This window comes from Elephas maximus, chromosome 4 (assembly GCF_024166365.1).
Source record: "Elephas maximus indicus isolate mEleMax1 chromosome 4, mEleMax1 primary haplotype, whole genome shotgun sequence".
Taxonomy (NCBI): Eukaryota; Metazoa; Chordata; class Mammalia; order Proboscidea; family Elephantidae; genus Elephas; species Elephas maximus.
In genome coordinates this window covers 165,215,908-165,235,694 of record NC_064822.1, presented here as the reverse complement: position 1 = coordinate 165,235,694, position 19,787 = coordinate 165,215,908, and the positions used below count along the sequence as shown (strand labels likewise).

The window sequence follows — 19,787 nt, the reverse complement described above, 5'->3', positions numbered from 1 at the left end:
AACACCAGAAGAGAAACCAGATAACTGGGAGCTTCTAAAAATCAAACACTTATGCTCATCCAAAGACTTCACCAAAAGAGTAAAAAGACAGCCTACAGGCTGGGAAAAAAAAATTGGCTGCGACGTATTTGATCAGGGTCTAATCTCTAAAATCTACAAGATACTACAAAACCTCAACAACAAAAAGACAAATAACCCAATTAAAAATGGGCAAAGGATATGAACACATACTTCACCAAAGAAGACATTCAGGTGGCTAACAGATACATGAGGAAATGCTCATAATCATTAGCCATTAGAGAAATGCAAATCAAAACTACAATGAGATACCATCTCACCCCAATAAGGCTAGCATTAATCCAAAAAACACAAAATAATAAATGTTAGAGAGGTAGTGGAAAAACTGGAACACTTACACACAACTGGTACCACCACCCACTGCAGTCGAGTCGATTCTGACTCATAAATAGTTACCCTATAAGACAGAGTAGAACTGCCCCAGGGAGTTTCCAAGGAGCACCTGGTGGATTTGAACTGCTGACCTTTTGGTTAGCAGCCATAGCACTTAACCACTACGCCACCAGGGTTTCCACACTGCTGGTGGGAATATAAAATGATGGTACAACCACTTTGGTAATTGATTTGGCACTTCCATAAAAAGCTGGAAATAGAACTACCATATGATCCAGCAATCCCACTCCTTGGAATATATCCTAGAGAAATAAGAGCCTTTACACGAACAGATATATGCACACCCGTGTTCATTGCAGCTCTGTTCACATTAGCAAGAAGATGCAAACAACCTAGGTGCCAGTCAAAGGACAAATAGATAAATAAAGTATGATATATTCCCACAATGGACTACTATGCAAAAGTAAAGAACAATGATAAATCTGGGAAACATAACATGGATGAATCTGGGAGGTACTATGCTGAGTAAAATTAGTCAGTCGCAAAAGGACAAATATTGTATGAGACCACTATTATAAGAACTCAAGAAAAGGTTTAAACACAGAAGAAAACATTCTTTGATAGTTAAGAGGGTGGGGAGGGAGAGAGGGGCAATTCACTAACTAGATAGTAGACAAGAATTATCTTAGGTGAATGGAAGGACAACACACAATACAGGGCAATTCAGCACAACTGGACTAAACCAAAAGGTAAGAATTTCCTGAATACGACCGAACACTTCAAGGGACAGAGTAGCAGAGGCAGGGGCCTGGGGACCATGGTTTCAGGGAACATCTAGGTAATCGGCCTAACAAAGCTTATTAAGAAAATGCTTTGGATCCCATTTTGGTGAGTGGCGTCTAGAGTCTTAAAAGCTAGTAAGCGGCCATCTAAGATGCATCAATTGGTCCCAACCCACCTGGAGCAAAGGAGAATGAAGAACCCCAAAGACATGAGGAAAATATTAGCCCAAGAAACAAAATCGGCCACATAAACCAGAGACTCCATCAGCCTGAGACCAGAAGAACTAGATGATGCCTAGCTACTTCCAATGACCGCCCTGACAGGCAACACAACAGAGAGTCCCTGACGGAGCAGAAGAAAAGTAGTGTGCAGAATTCAAATTAACTTAAAAAGACCAGACTTAATGATCTGACTGAGACTGGAGGAACCTCAGAAGACATGGCCCCCGGACTCTAGTAACCCAGAACTAAAACCATTCCTGAAGCCAACTCTTCCGACAAAGATTACATTGGACTATAAGACAAAGATTACATTGGACTATAAGACATAATATATAAGACATAATATACTGTCCTATAGGGTCGATATGAGTCGGAATCGACTCTATGGCACTGGTTTTTTTTTTTTTATAAGACATAAAATGATACTCGTGAAGAGTGCGCTTCTTAGTTCAAGTAGATACATGAAACTAAACGGGCAGCTTCTGTCCAGGGGGGAGATGAGAAGGCAGAAAGAGACAGGAACTGGTTGAATGGACAAGGGAAATCCGGGTGGAAAGGAGGCGTGTGCTGTCACATTATAGGGATTGCAACTAGGGTCACATAACAGTGTGTATAAATTTTTGTCTGAGAAACTAACATGAGCTGTAAACTTTCACTTAATACACAATTTTAAAAAATTTATTTTCACTAAAAAAAGAAAGATATAAATATAAACCAGTATAAATATATATTCTTTTCCCCCTTTACCCCTCCCTTTTAAACTATTTAGCAAAGAATAGCATACTCTACACACTATTCTTCATCTTGCTTTTTTAACTCATTAATTTAAATTAATGGAGATCTTTGCATAACAGAACATATAGCACTTCCTGGTATTAAATTGTATGAATGCACTACAGTAGGACTAACTATTGATAGCGTTTATTTCCAGTATGTTGTTATTGTAAACAATGCTACAATGAATAACCTCATTGATACTTCAGTGTACATGTGCTTCCATATACCTGATGGCTGACAGCTATGCTCAAAGACTGCCTTCTTAGGCTTTCTGAGTAGATGGAAGATCCCAGCACATTTCGAGGACTGTTAGAGAGTGAGACGACTGGTCTCCTCCTGGAGCTTTATAGAAACGAGGCATCACCTGGAGAGTTGATTTGACTGTCACTGTCAGAGGAATCTTTTTGTATACATTCTCACAAAAAGAATGTAACCTTGGGCCTTTCTGCAGTCTCTCTAAGCCCAACGAACCTCTATGAGATAAGCATATGGTTTCTGTGTAACGTATCATTGATCTCCTGCCTGAATCTGAGCCATGGCCATCACTCCCTACAACTTCCCTTCTTTCATATTCCCTTGCTCAGAAGCAAAATCTGAAACATGGTTTTTTGTTTTGTTTTGTTTTTTGTCCTGGAGGTATAAAGGGGGACTTTGTTTATTCTTCATTTCCACTTTTACATTGTCACCATTCCTTTTGCCTAAAAACATTTGTTCCATGGTTGGGTTCTACCTGCTGATTGCAGAGACTGATTTCCTGCCCCCACCCCCAGAGTGAACCAATTCCCTGGTGATTCATTCTGCCTGTAACTACCGATCCCTAAGGGGGATTCGCCTCCTTTTTACAGAGAATCACCAGACTGTTTAGGGTGTTTCCATGTTGTATGCTATATTCAACAACTACGCTGTGTTAGAATCCCACTGCTAACTATAATAGTTTCATGTGATTCATGTTTGTGAGTGTTTACATATATGGGCCAGAAAATGGCTAGGAGATGCAGGTACTCATAAAACTTTTTACATGCTATGCTGTTTTACCCCAGGTTTCCAGAACTCTTGTTAGGTGTCGTTGAGTCGATTTCAACTCATAGCAACCCCATGTGACAAAATAGAACTGCCCCATAGGGTTTCCTGAGCTGTAATCTTTACAGGAGCAGATTGCTAGGTCTTTCTTCCATGGAGCTGCTGAGTGGATTCGAACTGCCAACCTTTTGGTTAACAGCTGAGAACTTAACCATTGCACCACACAGCTCCATAAAAGAAATGATATCAGTTAATGTTTTGGGGGTATTTAATATGAGCCAGGCACTGTTCTAAGCACCTTCCTTATATTAATTCATGTAATCCTGCAAATATTCTATGAGGCAGGTATTATCCCATTGTGTAGACCAAGAAACTGAGGCACAGAATGAGTAAGAACCTGCCCTGGGTCATTTGAACAGAAACAAACTCAGCCTGACTCCAGAACCCAGGATCTTAACGCTTATTTTAAAATGCCTTGCTTTCTAATTTTTCAAGCATTTTTTGCCAGGGGGCTGAGGGCGTATTTTCTCTTTAGGAATTGCTTAGGAGGTGATAGAATAGGGTTAATCTGCAAGGTGCTCAGAATTTAGCTTTCCTCCTTACTTCTGAGCCCGAGGGAGGCGGGTCAGAACCTGCAACACTGGAGGCTCTGGGCCTGAATACCACTGTGGCAGCCACTTAGCGCAGAATCTCATAACAGTCTGTTCTATGAATTAGTAATCACATATTTTCCATAAAACACTGTGAAAGAATTCAATAAAAATACCTTGGGAAATTAAAATAAGTCATTTTACTCCATAATAATTCAGAGGATTTAGAGACAAATGTCTGTCAAGGTCAGAGAAATAGATGAATCCCGGGAGAAAGAAAATGATTTTAAAATAAAAATCTATCCCAAAAAAGCAAGAGTTAAGGTAGAAGCGGAGCATCCTTTCTTCTGAGAAGCTTTGTGATGTTAATCTTAGTGTCCCAGTGTTACTGTGGCCCATAGAACTGGGGGCTGGATAGTCTTCGACCTCTTTGGAGTCATAGACCTGTGCCAGGACATGATCTCTGAAGATTCCTTTCTCTTCTTTCAATTAAGCCCTGACCTTTGCACTTTTTTCCTACCACTGGTTTTGGGAGATACTATGCATAGTGGGAAGAATGTAAAAGAGGTTTTAATTGAAGATTTATCACTTATAAGTTGAGGCATCTTGGGCAAAATACTTACCCACTCTGAGTCTGTTTCCTCATCTCTAAAATGCAAAAAACCTGGCAATCTGCTCCCTTAAAGATTACCCACTGCCACTGAGTTGATTCCAACTCATAGCAACCCTAGATGACAGAGTAAAACTGTTCCATACTGTTTCCAAGGCTGTAATCTTTATGGAAGCAGACTGTCACATCTTTCTCCCGAGGGGCAGCTGGTGAGTTGGAACCACCCACCTTTGGATTAGCAGCCAAGTTCTTAACCACTACACCACTAGGGCTCCTTCCCGTAAAGATTACAGCCTAGGGAACCCTATAGGGCAGTTTTACTCTGTCATAAAGGGTCACTATGAGTCAGAATTGACTCAACGGCACACAAAAACAACAGAGGGATTTGGAGATAATGTATAAAAAAGTATCATTTAAAAAATAAACAAAACAAACAAAATAGTAGAAAATTTGCGAATATTAGTAAGCTTCCTTTAGTCATCTTCAGCTGAAGAGCACAGAGCAAAGCAAGAAGAGATTAGGACCCTGTACCAGACCCATTTTTTAGGGTTACAGCACAGCTTTCTCTGGACTTTCCTGGTTGCAGGTACTGAACAAAAAGGATCATACAGGCAGGGAAAGGAAAAGGTAGGGGCAGGAAACATCACAAAGCATCCAGATGGGCAGAATGAATAGGGATCAGATTTTGAGAATTTTTTTCCATAGGTATTGAGGCTCCATAGCTAAGGCAGGATTCCAGTCACCAAGGAAGAGTACAAGCAACTCCAGCACAACTAAACTTCAAAAAAAAATTAAGCAGGTTTTCAGAATAAGAGCCCTGGAATGAAGATCAAGGAAGCCCTTTTCTAAGATTGGAACACATGTGGGTGAAGTGACTCACATTGTTTCGGAAGAGGAAAGAATGTGAGGGACAGGGCCATGAAACTGAGGAAGTTAAGATAATATATTTGGGTGCTGTAACAGAGAGCCCCCAAATAATAGCGGTTTAAACAAAATAAAGGTTTATTTCTCTCTTACGTTAAAATCTGAGTTGGTGGTCCAAGACTGGCATGGTGGCTCCAAAATCATTAGGACCCATGCTCTTTCTGTCTTGTTGTTCTGCCATCTTTAACACATAGCTCCCATCTTTGATCCAAGATGACTTCTCCAGCTTTCACCACTCCATCCATATTCCAGACAACGGGCAGGGAAAGGGGACTACGTCTTCATTTTAAGTGTGATCCAAAGTTGCATACATCACTTCTACTCACATACCATTGGCCAAAACTTAGTCACATGGCAACATCAAACTACAAAGGAAGCTGGGAGATGTAGTCTTTGCCTGAGCAGCCATGTGCCCATGAAAAATTCTATTACTCTTAATTAAAATTACTAAACTACAAGTTTATATCATAGAGACCAAAACAGAAGTCCACTTGGAATTCTCAGACCTATGATGTTGTGTCAAACCATGCCTTCTTCAAGGAGGTAAGATGGGGCCTGGTCAGATACTGTATTCCCACTGGTATTTAGGGGAAACCAAGATTTTGGACTCCACCAAGCATCCTAGAATGTTGTTTTTTTCCTTCTTTATTAAATGACATCAATGATCATTTGTAAAATACATGCTGCTTTATATGTTAAAACTATGAAATGAACCAGCCATGAAACCTACAGATTTTTATAAAGAAATGTATATTCATGACTTGATAGTTATAAAAAAAAAATGTAAAACTCAATGTTTACAAAGTCTTGCCTAGTGGAAAAGGACTGCTTTAATGAAATTTGCAGAACAGGAATTATTAACCACAGTTGAAAATTTTACTCTAAGCATAAGGAGACCTAGTAACATGCCCAGGATCCCACTAATAATAAGTAGTGCAAAAAACATTTGAACTCAATCCTATCTGATTGAGAAGTACAAGTTTTCCTTTCCGTACGCACTTAAACTTTTTTATAATCTGCATTAGAGAAAAACAAAATCAATTTGACTATGACACAGTGCCATTTTATCACTTAAACTTTTTATTTTATATTTATTGAAAAAGTTCTGTTGTACATATTTAGACATGTTGTTGTTAGGTGCCGTCAAGAAGGTTCCGACTCAAAGCAACCCCATGTACAACAAAATGAAACAATGCCCAGTCCTGCACCATCCTCATAAGGTTGTTATGCTTGAGCCCATTGTTGTAGCCACTGTGTCAAATACATCTTGTTGAGGGTCTTCCTCTTTTTTGGTGACTCTCCACTTCACCAAGCAGGGTGTCCTTCTCCAGGGACTGATCCCTCCCAATAACATGCCCAAAGTATGTGAAATATAGTCTCATCATCCTTCCTTCTATGGAGCATTCTAAGACAGATTTATTCATTCTTTTGACACTCCCTGGTATATTCAGTATTCTTTGCCAACACCACCATCCAAAGGTTTCAATTTTTCTTCAGGTTTCGTATTCATTGTACAGCTTTCACATGCATATGAGGCGATTAAAAACACCCCGGCTTGGGTCAGGCACATCTTATTCTTCAAGGTGACATCTTTGGTTTTTAATACTTTGAAGAAGTCTTTTTGCAGCAGATTTGCCTGATATAATGCATCCTTTGATTTCCTGACTGCTGCTTCCATGGATGTTGATTGTGGATCCAAGTAAAATGAAGTCCTTTACAACTTCACTCTTTCCTCTGTTTAACGTGATGTTGCTCATTGATCCCGTTGTGAGGATTTTTGTTTTCTTTATTTTGAGGTGTAATCCATATTGAAGGCTGTGGTCTTTGACCTTCATCAGTACGTGCTTCAAGTCTTCTTCACTTTCAGCAATCAAGGTTGTGTCATCTGCATAACGCAGGTTGTTAATTAGTCTTCCTCCAATTCTGCTTCATAGAGTCCAGCTTCTAGGATTATTTGCTCAGCATACAGATTGAATAGGTATGGTGAAAGGATACAGCCCTGATGCGCACCTTTCCTGACTTTAAACCATGCAGCATCCCTTTGTTCTGTTTGAATGACTGCCTCTTGATCTATGTACAGGTTCCTCGTGAGCACAATTAAGTGTTCTGGAACTCCTGTTCTTTGCAATGTTATCCATAATTTGTTGTGATCCAGTTAGTTGAATGCCTTTGTATAGTCAATAAAACGCAGGTAACATCTTTCTGGTATCCTCTGCTTTCACCGAGGATCCATCTGACATCAGCGATGATATATGCCTAGTTACAGGTTGTCTTTTGAATCCTGCTTGAATTTCTGGCAGTTCCCTGTCAGTATACTGCTGCAGCCGCTTTTGAAACATCTTAAACAAAATTTTACTTGCCTGTAATATTAATGGTATTTTTCTATAATTTACACATTCGGTTGGGTCACCTTTCTTGGCAATAGTCTTAAATATGGATCTCTTCTAGTCAATTGGCCAGGTAGCTGTCTTCCAAATTTCTTGGCATAGACGAGCAAGCACTTCCAGTGCTGCATTCATTTGTTGAAACATCTCAATTGATATTCTGTCAATTTCTGGAGCCTTGTTTTTGGCCGATGCCTTCAGTGCAGCCTGTACTTTTTTCTTCAGTAGCATTGGTTCCTGATCATATACTAACCCCTGAAATCGTTGAACATCAACCAATTCTTTTTGGTACAGTGACTCTGTGTATGCAGCGCCATTCCTCTTCAAGTTGTGATTTCCGGCATAGTAGACCATATGATTGCCTGATTTGAAATGGGAAATACCAGTCCATTTCAGCTCACTAACGCCTAGGATATTGATGTTTATGAGTTCTATTTCATTTTTGACAATTTCCAATTTTCCTAGATTCATACTTCGTACTTACCACATTCTGATTATTAATGGATGTGAAGCTGTTTCTTCTCATTTTCAGTCGTGCCACATTAGCAAATGAAGGTCCCAAAATCTTGACTCCATCCATGTCATTAAGGTAGACTCTACTTTGAGGAGACCGTTCTTCCGCAGTAGTATTTTAAGTGCCTTCCAACCTGGAGGCTCATCTTCAGGCACTAGATCAGACACACTTCCTCTGCTATTCCTGAGTTTTTTACTGGCTAATTCTTTTCAGAGGTAGACTGCCGGGTCCTTCTTCCTAGTTTGTCTTAGTCTGGAAGCTCAGCTGAAACCTGTCCACCATGGGTAACCCTGCTGTAAGTTGTGTACTGGTGGCATAGCTTCTAGCATCACAGCAACACACAACCCCCCACAATATGACAGACTGACAGATGCATGGGGGTATTTAGATATTTTTTTAATCATATACCATTCTTGGGAATACATAAAAAAAGATAATATAAGCAAAATAAATCGGTTAAACTTTTTCAAAAATCTCGTCAGAGTCCAAGTCTGACTTTTGAATAGTCTCAGTTTCGATTCAGTCATTGAAGACCAAGTTTATCCACATGGTATTGTCCTCTCTGCCACCAAGAGCTTTGGTGATGAAGCATTTCCCAAGCGAACCCTTCAAAGAACTAAAAGCTTTTGGTGTTGGGCTCTTAAGTTAGCTTTGCAATTATGTAGAGTTAACCTATCTTTCCCACCTATTCTGCAGACTCTGGTGTTTGTGTATTTGGTGATTACACAGGTGAAGGCAATGACAATAATGACAACCGCTGTTTAGCCAACAATCGTTTTATGACTATCAATTGTAAGCCACATTTCGATTAAACCAAAAAACCAAACCCAGTGCTGTCGAGCTGATTCCGACTCATAACGACCCTATAGGACAGAGTGGAACTGCCCCATAGGGTTTCCAATGAGTGCCTGGTGGATTCGAACTGCCAACCCTTTGGTTAGCAGCCACAGCACTTAACCACTACGCCACCAGGGTTTCCACATTTCAATTACAGGACGTTAAACAGGGGCTGGGGAGGTTGTATGTCTTGGATCTGATGAAATAATGATATTTCTATTTGGTCCATTAGCTGTATTCAAGGGAATGCTTGGGAGCATTTAAATTAGTTTGTCTCCCACTTTCCCTACACATATCCCTATAATGGATCTCCTTAAGGCTCAAAAAGCCGTTTCATCATAGGTAGTTCAGAGGTAATCACCATTAGAAGTGTCTCAGTGGAATTTTCCCAAATTCACAATTAGCAAGTCTTTCCAGATGCCACTTTGCAAGTTGTCACAATTTTGACTTAGAGGCCTCTAAGACAGATTTAAGGGAAGGTGAAGGGGGAATTCAGAGCAGGTGAATGATATATCACAGCAAGATTTGAAATAAAGTAGTTTGGGCTGAGAAGGCTGTAAAACAAGCTGCTGAAGTGACCCGCTGCCAGGCTGCCCACCCCTCCTGGGAGCTCTGTGCTGGGTAAAGAGAAGCAGACCATGCAGACGTCCAAATGGCGCTACAGCCACTGGAAATCCTATTAGAAGAAGCAGGTCACTGGCAGGCACAGCCACTGGAAATCCTATTAGAAGAAGCAGGTCACTGGCAGGCATAATTGGCCTTTTGTGCAACTGCAGGAATAAGAAAAGAATCTTAGAGAAGGGGCAGAGAAACTGCAGAAACTTCCATGGAAGCTACTGTGCAGTTCAAAAGGACAACATGGTATAGTGGGGAAAAAAAGCTAGTTGTGGAGCCAGACAAACCCTGACTCTGATACTCAGTCTAAATGTGATTATGGGCCAGGGTATTGATCTTTTGAGCGTCGTTCAACGAGATAACCGTCATCACCACATCACAATGAGGACTAGGGATATGCTTGTGAAGTGACTTAGCACAGCGTGGCACAGTGGTTAAGAGCTCAGCTGCTAACCAAAAGGTCAGTAGTTCGAATCCACCAGCCACTCCTTGGAAACCCTACGGGTCAGTTCTACTCTGACCTGTAGGGTTGCTGTGAGTTGGAATCAACTCGACAGCAACAGTTTGTTTTTTTTGCTTTTAGGAACTCAGACATTGGTGGTTCAGTGGCAGAATTCTTACCTTCCATGTGGGAGATCTGGATTCGATTCCTGGCCAGTGAACCTCCTGTGCAGCCACTGCCTGTCTATCAGTGGAGGCTTCATGTTGCTGTGATGCTGAGTAGGTTTCCACAAAGCTTCCAGATTAACATGGGCTAGGAAGTCTAGGAAGTCCTGCTGATCTGCTTCTGAAAAGCAGCTATGAAAACCCTGTGGATCACAACAGCGTGATCTGAAACCAATCATAGGGATGATGCAGGGTTGGCAGCACTTCATTGCATTGTGCATCGCCTGGAGCCGACTCAATGGCTGCTAACAGCAACAACAGCAGGCACTCAGTAAAGGAGGCAGATTAATATTATTCAGTGTCATATGCCTATAACAGAAAAGTGAAGGTACCCTAGTACAGCACTGGGGGCCTTGCAAGTGCTGAGGAGACTCCAGAGTCCTCATTCCTTGAAATCTAGTAATGGTCTTTGTCCCTTGAAAATGATGAGTTACTTAAATTTTATATTTGGTTTCCAAAGAAATTGCCAGTACGAAGGCCACATTAAGTAAAAATCAATATTCAGTCACCAAACATTTATTGAGTGCCTCTTACGTGCTGGGTGCTGGACTAGATGCTGCAGATTGAACAAACATGAACCAGATAAGAAAGAAAATATAAAATGCCATGAGAAAACCAGTGTTATCAGAATTCAGGGGAGAGAGAGGTATTTCTGCCAGCTGGTGTGATCAGAGTAGGTTTGTATGTGGGGCAACTGAGCTGCTGGAACTTGAAGCATAGCTAGGCTTTGTTAAAACAAAACTCATATTAGCCAATAATAGAAATTGATTGAAGTTTGTCAAATATACAATTTGCAAATCAGGGTAACATTTCAACTAAGGAGTCAAAAATGTTCAGAAGATGAGAGAACCTCTGAAGATTTTTATACCCTAGCCTAGTGACATTGCCATGGAAGCAGAACCAGAACAGTGTTTACATAATAACAATTTACCCTCAAACACAGCTTCCAGTCCGTCCCTGGTCCCTGGAGTTTCTGTTTCCCCGAAACTGACTGGATACTTCAAAAGGGCACAATGCCCAAGGCAAAATGGTCTTTACTAATTAGCAAGATTGTTGTTAAAAGTATCTTAGGAAACCCTGGTGGCATATTGGTTAAGTGCTACAGCTGCTAACCAAGAGGCTGGCAGTTTGAATCCACCAGGCACTACTTGGAAACTCTATGGGGTAGCTCTACTCTGTCTTATAGGGTCACTATGGGTCAGAATCGACTCTGACGGCAGTGGGTTTGGTTTGGTTTAGTTTTGGTTTTTAGAAGGCCAGTGTGCTCAAGGCTCAAAGTTCAAAAAGAAGATCTCAGGACAGTGGCCTGGATGGGTCACCCCTATCCATGGACCCCCCAGAATCTGGATTCCAGGAGAATTAAAACTGTTTCTCAGCTTCTGACATATGAGTGGGGAAAAATGCACATGTAAAGATATGGAAAAGTATAGACTATGTATAGGAGATTGTTGGTTGGGATTTGAAATAATAGGAATGAAAGTTGGAAATATAGGTTGGAGCCAAACTCTAGCAAGCCTTTAATTTCTCAGGCTAAGGTATTTAAACTCTTTTCAGAAGGTAGAGAAAGAGCAACTGCAGGTTTGGGTCAGGGAAATGACATGAGAACAGTGTTTGGGGAGAATTAAACTGGCAGCAGCAGGAAATAACTGAGTTCGTCCATATATGCAAATACCACGTTAGGCACAATCAGTATGCAGAGAGGACTTTTTTCTCCTCTGTTTGCTTGTTTTCCCCATTAGCAAAATGCTCTGAATCGCGCATCATGGCAGATTGGCTTGCCTGGGAACTACGGAGAAAGCCAACACTCTGCCTTGGGCCTCCTTAGGAAGATGTGCACTGGGGTGAATATTTCTTGTCACTTCACCAAGAGGTTTGGGGTTTGCCTGGCAGGAGAAACTGTCTGCCTGGGTTGCTAATCCCCCAGGAACAGATGAATAACGAGGCAGAAGAGCTCCAGGTCTCCCAGCCAAAGGCAGTAATTTTGCCTCATTACCACTTCAATGGGCCAGTCAACAAAAATTAGCATGGCTTGCCCTTGCTGGATGTCATCTGTTCCACTTAGTTTTTGTTTCCACGTCTGAGTAATCCAAAGAATGATCAACTAGCAGCAGAACTGAGGAGTCCTTCCTGGTTAAAACAAGGTAGTACCTTTCCTTTGTGGTGAACTTAATCCGGAAGGGGACTCTTTTCAACACAAATATGTATTAAGCACCCATTGTGTGCAAATATTTTTCTGTCCTCAAGAAGATTATGGCTTAATATGGAAAATGACATGTACCCAAATAATGAGGACATAAGACTGTATTTGACAGCTTCCCATGGGTATACCTGATGGGGCTCCCAGAATTTGGAGAAGCAACTCTTTATTTCTACATGACACTTAATGTGGAAGAAGGAAGGAATATGGCGGAGATAGAATTTTGAACTTTGACTACTCATACCTGAAAAAAAAAATAGACTAGTCAGAATAAGGAGCTGGGCTACATCTAGCCAAAGGTAAAATCTCCTAATAACTCAGGTATTGAGCATGGTTTCAAATAATAAAGTTCTAAAGTAAATCCTCAGCTCTTAAAGGTACTAGATAGAACCATGAATTGTGGAAAATTAAATATTCTTACAAGAAAAAAAAAACAGCAGATATCTTTTTTCCCCTTCAGTGATATTTTATTGATGAGGAGTCTTATAAACCCATCAAGGTTGGATGAATTGCCCAGAGTCACAAGGCTAAGAAGTTGAATAGCTATGCTTAGAGCCCAGCTTTTCTGCCCCCTAAGCAAGAGTTCTTTAACAACAGCTACTGAAAACAGGAAAAAGATGATAGCTGGAGACTGTTTATGACATTCCATTGCCTTGGAAACAGCATAACAAATTTAAGTGCTGTGAGTTACCTGGTAATCTGAACCACTGCAGTATGTCTACTTTTAGGTTTTAGGGGGGAAATTGTCAAATGCAGGCATACAGCTCACCACCTAGTACTTACAAGGAAGACCAAACCAAAAAAACCAAACCCACTGCTGTCTAGTCGATTCTGACTCATAGCGACCCTAAGAGAACCCAGTAAATCTAGGCAAGGGCTTGAGTGGTACCCCATTGTTGCCAAATTTATTTAGGGTCTTCAGGTGGGTGAAATCTTTGTGCATCAGTCATTTTCCTGAAAGCATAAAACTAAAAACTTGATCCATGGGAATGCGATGATGTTTTAAGATGAAGACTGGATGTCACTCACCTCAAAATAACTCCTGGTGTTTTGCCTCCAAGACCTATTGATTTATGTTATCTCTTGCTCTGTAGCAGTTTAGATTTGTCACACTAAGCAAAGTAATTTGGTTTCCTACAGGCTTTATTCTGTTTTGTACAAGCAAGAGAACAGTTTTGTGTTTGGTAGCGTGAATCTAGTCCTTCAGACTTTTAGCCAACATTTTCAGAAGGATATGGATTTATTTTTAGCCATGCATCCTCCTGAAAGGTTTATGCTGTTAAACACTGATATTACTTGAAAAGTTATGCCCAAGGCATATTGCTTCTTCTTTCCTAGCTAAGAATTGAAATGTTTGTGAAGTTTGCAGAAACTTTGCCAGGTCACTGAAATCGGCATTTATATCTCCTACGCAATAACTAAGAGAAATAGACTTATTTATTCAATCAACTATCCAATATTTATTGAACCACCAATATGCGCACGTCCCTGGAGAAGGACATCATGCTTAGTAAAGTAGAGGGTCAGTGAAAGAGAGGAAGACCCTTGATGAGTTGGATTGACACAGTGGCAGCAACAATGGGTTCCAACATAACAATGATTGTGAGGATGGTGCAGGACCAGGCGGTGTTTCCTTCTGTTGTTTATAGGGTCACTATGAGTCCAAACTATCTTGACAGAACCTAACGACAACAGCAATATGTGCATTGCATTATGCTGGATAAAGTGGTGATTTTAGATTTGTACAAGTTACAGTCCTACAGTTCTGGATCCATTTTAACATATTATTACTGGATAATATGTTATCCACTAGGAATCACGTTAATAAGGCTCAGCTCCTGCCTTCAGGTGGTTCATAATCTAGCTGGGGAAACAAACTCATGAAACAAACCCCGAGACATTTTAATACGGTATGATAAGTTCTAGAGTCCCTGGGTGGTACAAAAGGTTAAGTGCTCAGCTAGTAACCAAAAGATTGGTGGTTCAGGTCCACCCAGGGATGCCCAGAAGAAAGGTCTGGGGATCTACTTCCAAAAAATCAGCCATTGAAAACCCTATGGAACACAGTTCTACTCTTACACGCTTGGGGTCGCCATGAGTAGGAGTCGACTCAATGAAAGCTGGTAATGCTAAGTTCTGTGAAAGGGATAAACACAAGTTATCCTAGAAGCTCAGAAGAAGAGGGCCTAACAGAACCTTCCTGAAGAACATAAAATCTGTGCCGGGACTTGAAGGAGGAGACGTTCCAGTAGGTGCCAAAAACCGGAAGAAAGCTATCCCAGGCAGAGAGATAAGGATGGTTAAAGGCAAAACGATTTCCAAAAATTCAGTGTTGTTAGAACCATGAAGAGCAAGACAGGCAGAACCCATTGAGGACTAGCATCCTACAGGTTTATAGATTACTTGATTCAACGTAGTTGACCTCCAATGAACCATGCCCCTGAAAATTCACCCCTGTGTAAACCCCCGACCTTGAATCTGGGTTGGCCCTGTGACTCACTTAGGGAGTATAAGTGGCATGTTTTAGTTCTGGGGCTAAGCCTTAACAAGTCCTGGGGCTCTTGAGAGCTCCCAGGTGCCATGTGAAGAAGAAGCCCATCCAACCCGTGGAGAGATAACATGAAAAGGATTCAGGACATATGGGGAACGAAGGACAAGTTTCCATGAAGTGACAGAGAAGCCCAGCTGCCCCAGCATCCCCTCAGTGGTACCAAGGGCTGAATACAACTGTATAAGTTACCTCCAGCAAGACTAGCAGAAGAACTGCCCAGCTGAGCCCAGACCATATTGCAGAATCATGAGGAAATGAAGGAGCCCTGGTGGCACAGTGGTTAAAGTGCAGAAATAAAATGTTGTTTTAAGCTCTAAATTTTGGAGTCGGTTGTTACACAGCAATAGATTACTGAAACAAAAATGTGTAAAAACTTCTTGTGAATACAGTAGACATTTAGTGGTATGAGAGATGTCTTCAGGCCAGGGAGGTGACTACTCTTCCACTGCTATTTTTAATCTATCAATGTATTAACAAGATGAGAACTTGGTCCAGCCAAGGGTTCAGGACAGATGGAACGCTTCCAAATTGAAAAGCAAAAGTGAACTGATTGCTTGATACCCAACTCATGAGATGGGAGCTAACCATCATTTCAGCCACAGATGCTTTCTCTGTTAACAGAGATACAGTGGCTGCAACAACGGGCTCAAGCATAACAACGACTGTGAGGATGGCGCAGGACTGGGCAGTAGTTCGTTGTTATACCTAGGGTCTCTGTGAGTTAGAACCAATTCCACAGCACCTAATATTAACAGGGCTTTCCATGCAGCAGCCAGTGTGTGCACAAAGGAGTTACGGATGGTAGCACTGAAGTAAGCTTTACAGCACTTCCACAGGGTGAATAGAAGTAGGCCGAAGGCAGTTATCTTAACTGACCATGAGAATTAGCCATGGGTTATCATATGATGCATCCAATAATGCTGAGAGCCCTGTCGATTACAAGCAAAGTCAAGGCGACAGAAAGGGAGACAGGTAAACCCAAAGAGAGGTTAGAGATTAACAACCTGTGGCTTGGTTTTCATAGGTGTGAATAAATATGCTGCCCCTATTTTTATTTAGAATTTCCCAAAGAAGTCACTGTTACCCTGTTAAATTCTTATTTGACTGTGAATTATTTGTCACTAAAATTAATTTTTTTTCTCTATTTTTGGGCCCTAGCACAGCACCTGGCATGGTATGTATATGATAGATGTTAGTTGATTTAAATGGATACATGAATGAATGAATGAGGTCCAAATTTTACAAACCTGACAGTGTTTATTTTACATAATATCCTTTAGTGAGTATCTTAGTTGTTGAGTAATTGGAAATAGCCAGCATAGGTATTTTCTCTAGATGAGAAATGGTGACTTAAACTATGGATTAAACCTTTCCATACTCCTCTTATCACTTAGATCTCATATGATTTGACTGTTATAAATATTTGTTTTCTTTTGTTGAACCTTTTACTGAGTAACAATGCTTATTACTTGCCATCCTTTGCAACAAAGAAGAAGGGACATATATACATGCAAAATTCATCATGCAAATTCCCTGCATACCTGAAAGATCACCTAGGTGAAGACAGGAGTCTGTCAACATGACACTAAAATAATTCCCTTTTTAAGAACTAAATCTCTGGGAAATAAATTTACTTTGTTTCTCTAGAAAGAATAAGTTTTCTTTAAAAAACTAAATCAACACCCATCATGATATCTTGAATCATAACACAGCGTGTTCCTTATTAATCATTTTCAAACACATCTACCTACTAGTGAGTTGATGAGTATTTATTCAGTGCTTATGAGGTACTTGGCTGTGTCTTCAAAGTGCTTTGTTTTTTTTTCTATCCAGGAAGTAACATGTCTCAAAGGCAGCCTGTTGCTCTCAGGGACTTTGAATACTTATTCTCATTCCCTGACCACATTCTTCAATCAATAACATTTTCCTGTCATATTTAGAAAGGTGTCCCTGGGTAGTGTAAACAGTTAAGTGCTCAACTATTAGCCAAAAGCTTGGCGGTTTGAACGCACCCAGAGGCCCTTCAGAAGATAGTCCTGGAGATCTGCTTCCAAACCCTATGGAGCAGTTCTACTCTGCAGACATGGGGTCGCCATGAGTCAGAATCGATTCAACAGCAACTAACAACAACAACATAATTATTAGACTAAAACTCAAAATTCTTTCAATGACTTACAAGATCCCATGTGATCTGGGCCCCAACTACCTCTCTTACTCATTTCCTACCGCTCTGCCTTCCTTCTTCTGCTCTGTGACGAAGCCTCCTTATTGCTCTTCAAACACATCAGGGATGTTAGTACACTGTTCTTTCTACTTACAACACTTCCTTTCTGTAGCTCAGCCTCCTTTCACATGTCTTCTCAAATGGCACTTCGCATAGAAGCCATCCTTTTCTAAGTTTCTCTGTTGACTAGTACCTCTTAACTTTTTATGGATCACAGATTCTTTTAAGAATCTGATGAAACTAAGAAATCTCAGAAAATGCATGATTGCACACAAAATTTTGAATATCACTTAGGGGGCTTCACTGACCCCTCCATGTACCTCCTGTGTATCCATAGATCTCAGGTTTAAAACCCCAATCTAGAGGGTTTTTCTAGATTGCTACAAAATCCAAAGCCTGACTTCAAAGAGAAAACTTTGTTGGAACAAAAGCCAAGTACTGTTGAGCTGTTGAGGGTCCTGGCCTCCGTAAGTACCATTTCTTGAGTTGACTGTGTTTTGTTCTGAACATTCAGTGTCACCTTCATTCACTCAAGAAATGCTTATTGGATGCTTAGATGCTTGGGTTGGATTAGGAAAGAAAAAGACCAAAGTCTGCTGCCTGTGTGGAGCTTACTCCTAAACTGCTCTCAAGAATTGCATAGACACAAGGATTGATCTCTATTTGCCTAAGCCACAGAGGAGGAAGGAGAGTCAGGAGTAGGAGGAGGGTATGGAATGTGTGGCTAATTGCCTCCATGAACAAGTGCCTCCTTTGCCATGAGACCACAAGAACTGGACGGTGCCAGCCTACCATTACTGGACATTGATCAAAGATTCCATAGAAGTATCTGGATCAAAAGGGGGAAAGTGTTGGACAGAATTTTAAATTCTCATGAACTCCAGACCTTCTGGAGCTATGGAGGCTGGAAGAACCTCTGAAACTATTGCCATGAGCTAATCTTTAAGCCTTAAACAAAAAATATTCCCCGAAGTTATCTTAAAGCCAAACGATAGTGTAAGTGTAGCTTAGCTAGTAAAAAAAATGTCTGTCTTGAGCATTGTTCTCTCTTAGGAACTATCTACATGGGATCAAATTAACAACAGCAACTTGAAAGATTAGACAGGAAACTTAGGAAGCAGTGAACAAGTCAGAAAAGGAGAGTGAGAGTGGTTGCACAACTCAAAAAATGTAATCAATGTCACTGAATTGTGAATGTAGGAACTGTTGAATTGGCATATTTGCATAAAAATGTGGTAAATTTTTGATGTATTCCATTAAGCCCTGCTACCATGCCTGCAGAAACCCTGGTAGCATAGTGGTTAAGAGCTACAGCTACTTACCAAAAGTTTGGCAGTTCTAATCCACCAGGCGCTCCTTGGAAACCCTATGGGGCAGTTCTACTCTGTCCCGTAGGGTTGCTATGAGTTGGAATCAACTCGACAGCAACGGGTTCTTTTTTTGGTACCGTGCCTGCACGGGTCACTAGCTTTCCCATCTATGCATAGAACAATGGAAAATTATTTCTGCAGCCTGATAAATAGATATTTATAAAATGAAAGTAACAAAGACATGCTAGCAGTCATATCATGACAGGAAATAATAAACTGAAACCACATTGTCATTCTTGCTTAGAAATAATGAAATCTGTTATTTACCAATACTGTCGAATTTCAGGATAGTAAAGATTACCATCTAGCCATTCTGTCTAAATTGAAGCAGTTTTGTAGCAAGGCTGCAACATGCTCTAATTGACTTGTGAACAATGATAGCAGTAAACATTACACTAGGTGTTTATAGATTCATGTGAAGAGGTTTATCAGAATCATAAATATTTTATCTGATTCAAAATTTACCTCATGAACGGGAAGCCTTTCAACTATAATGTGTTATCTTCTCAGTATCGATTAAATTCAGCTAGAATTCAAGCCTTTTTCTTCTGTTTATGTCCATCTTGCCCTTTAGCAGAAACCACTTTCTGTAGAACTAAAGGGTTTCATATAATTCATCTTTTTAAGGGCATTAACCAGAGTATATCTGTGTTATCCCAATAACCAAGGGACAATTCTGACCTCTGCCTGAACTATTTCATTGCTTTCTGTTTCTACACAATTAGGCCTATGCTGTTTTTCCTTTGCCCTTCTTCATCACTGGATTCCTCCTAACCCTCTCCCACCTCCACCCACTCAAAACATCCTCTCTGATGCTTCAGATGAGATGGCATCAAGGCATTTGCTCTCAGATGACCACATTAGAGTAGCACACACAGAGACACACTGAGTATGCGTGTTTCCATTACAGAACCTCTAAAATAGGAAAAAGGCAAGGGACCTTAGGAAGATCAGAGCTAAAAGACGGCAGGTAGCTTTTCTACCTTCTCGGGGTTTTTTTTTGCTTTGTTTTGTTTTTTTCCAGGAGAATAGAGGAGCCCAGTGTGTCATCCCTTTTTTGTTTTCTGAAGTCACATTGGGAATCTTACCATCC

General features: G+C 40.7%; 1 protein-coding gene across 4 annotated transcripts in view; it reads left to right on the top strand.

Annotated features, from left to right (window-relative positions):
* Positions 1–19,787, top strand: part of ANKS1B (ankyrin repeat and sterile alpha motif domain containing 1B) — a 1,421,217-nt gene that overhangs the window by 867,046 nt on the left and 534,384 nt on the right. The gene's annotated exons all lie outside the window — the stretch shown is intronic.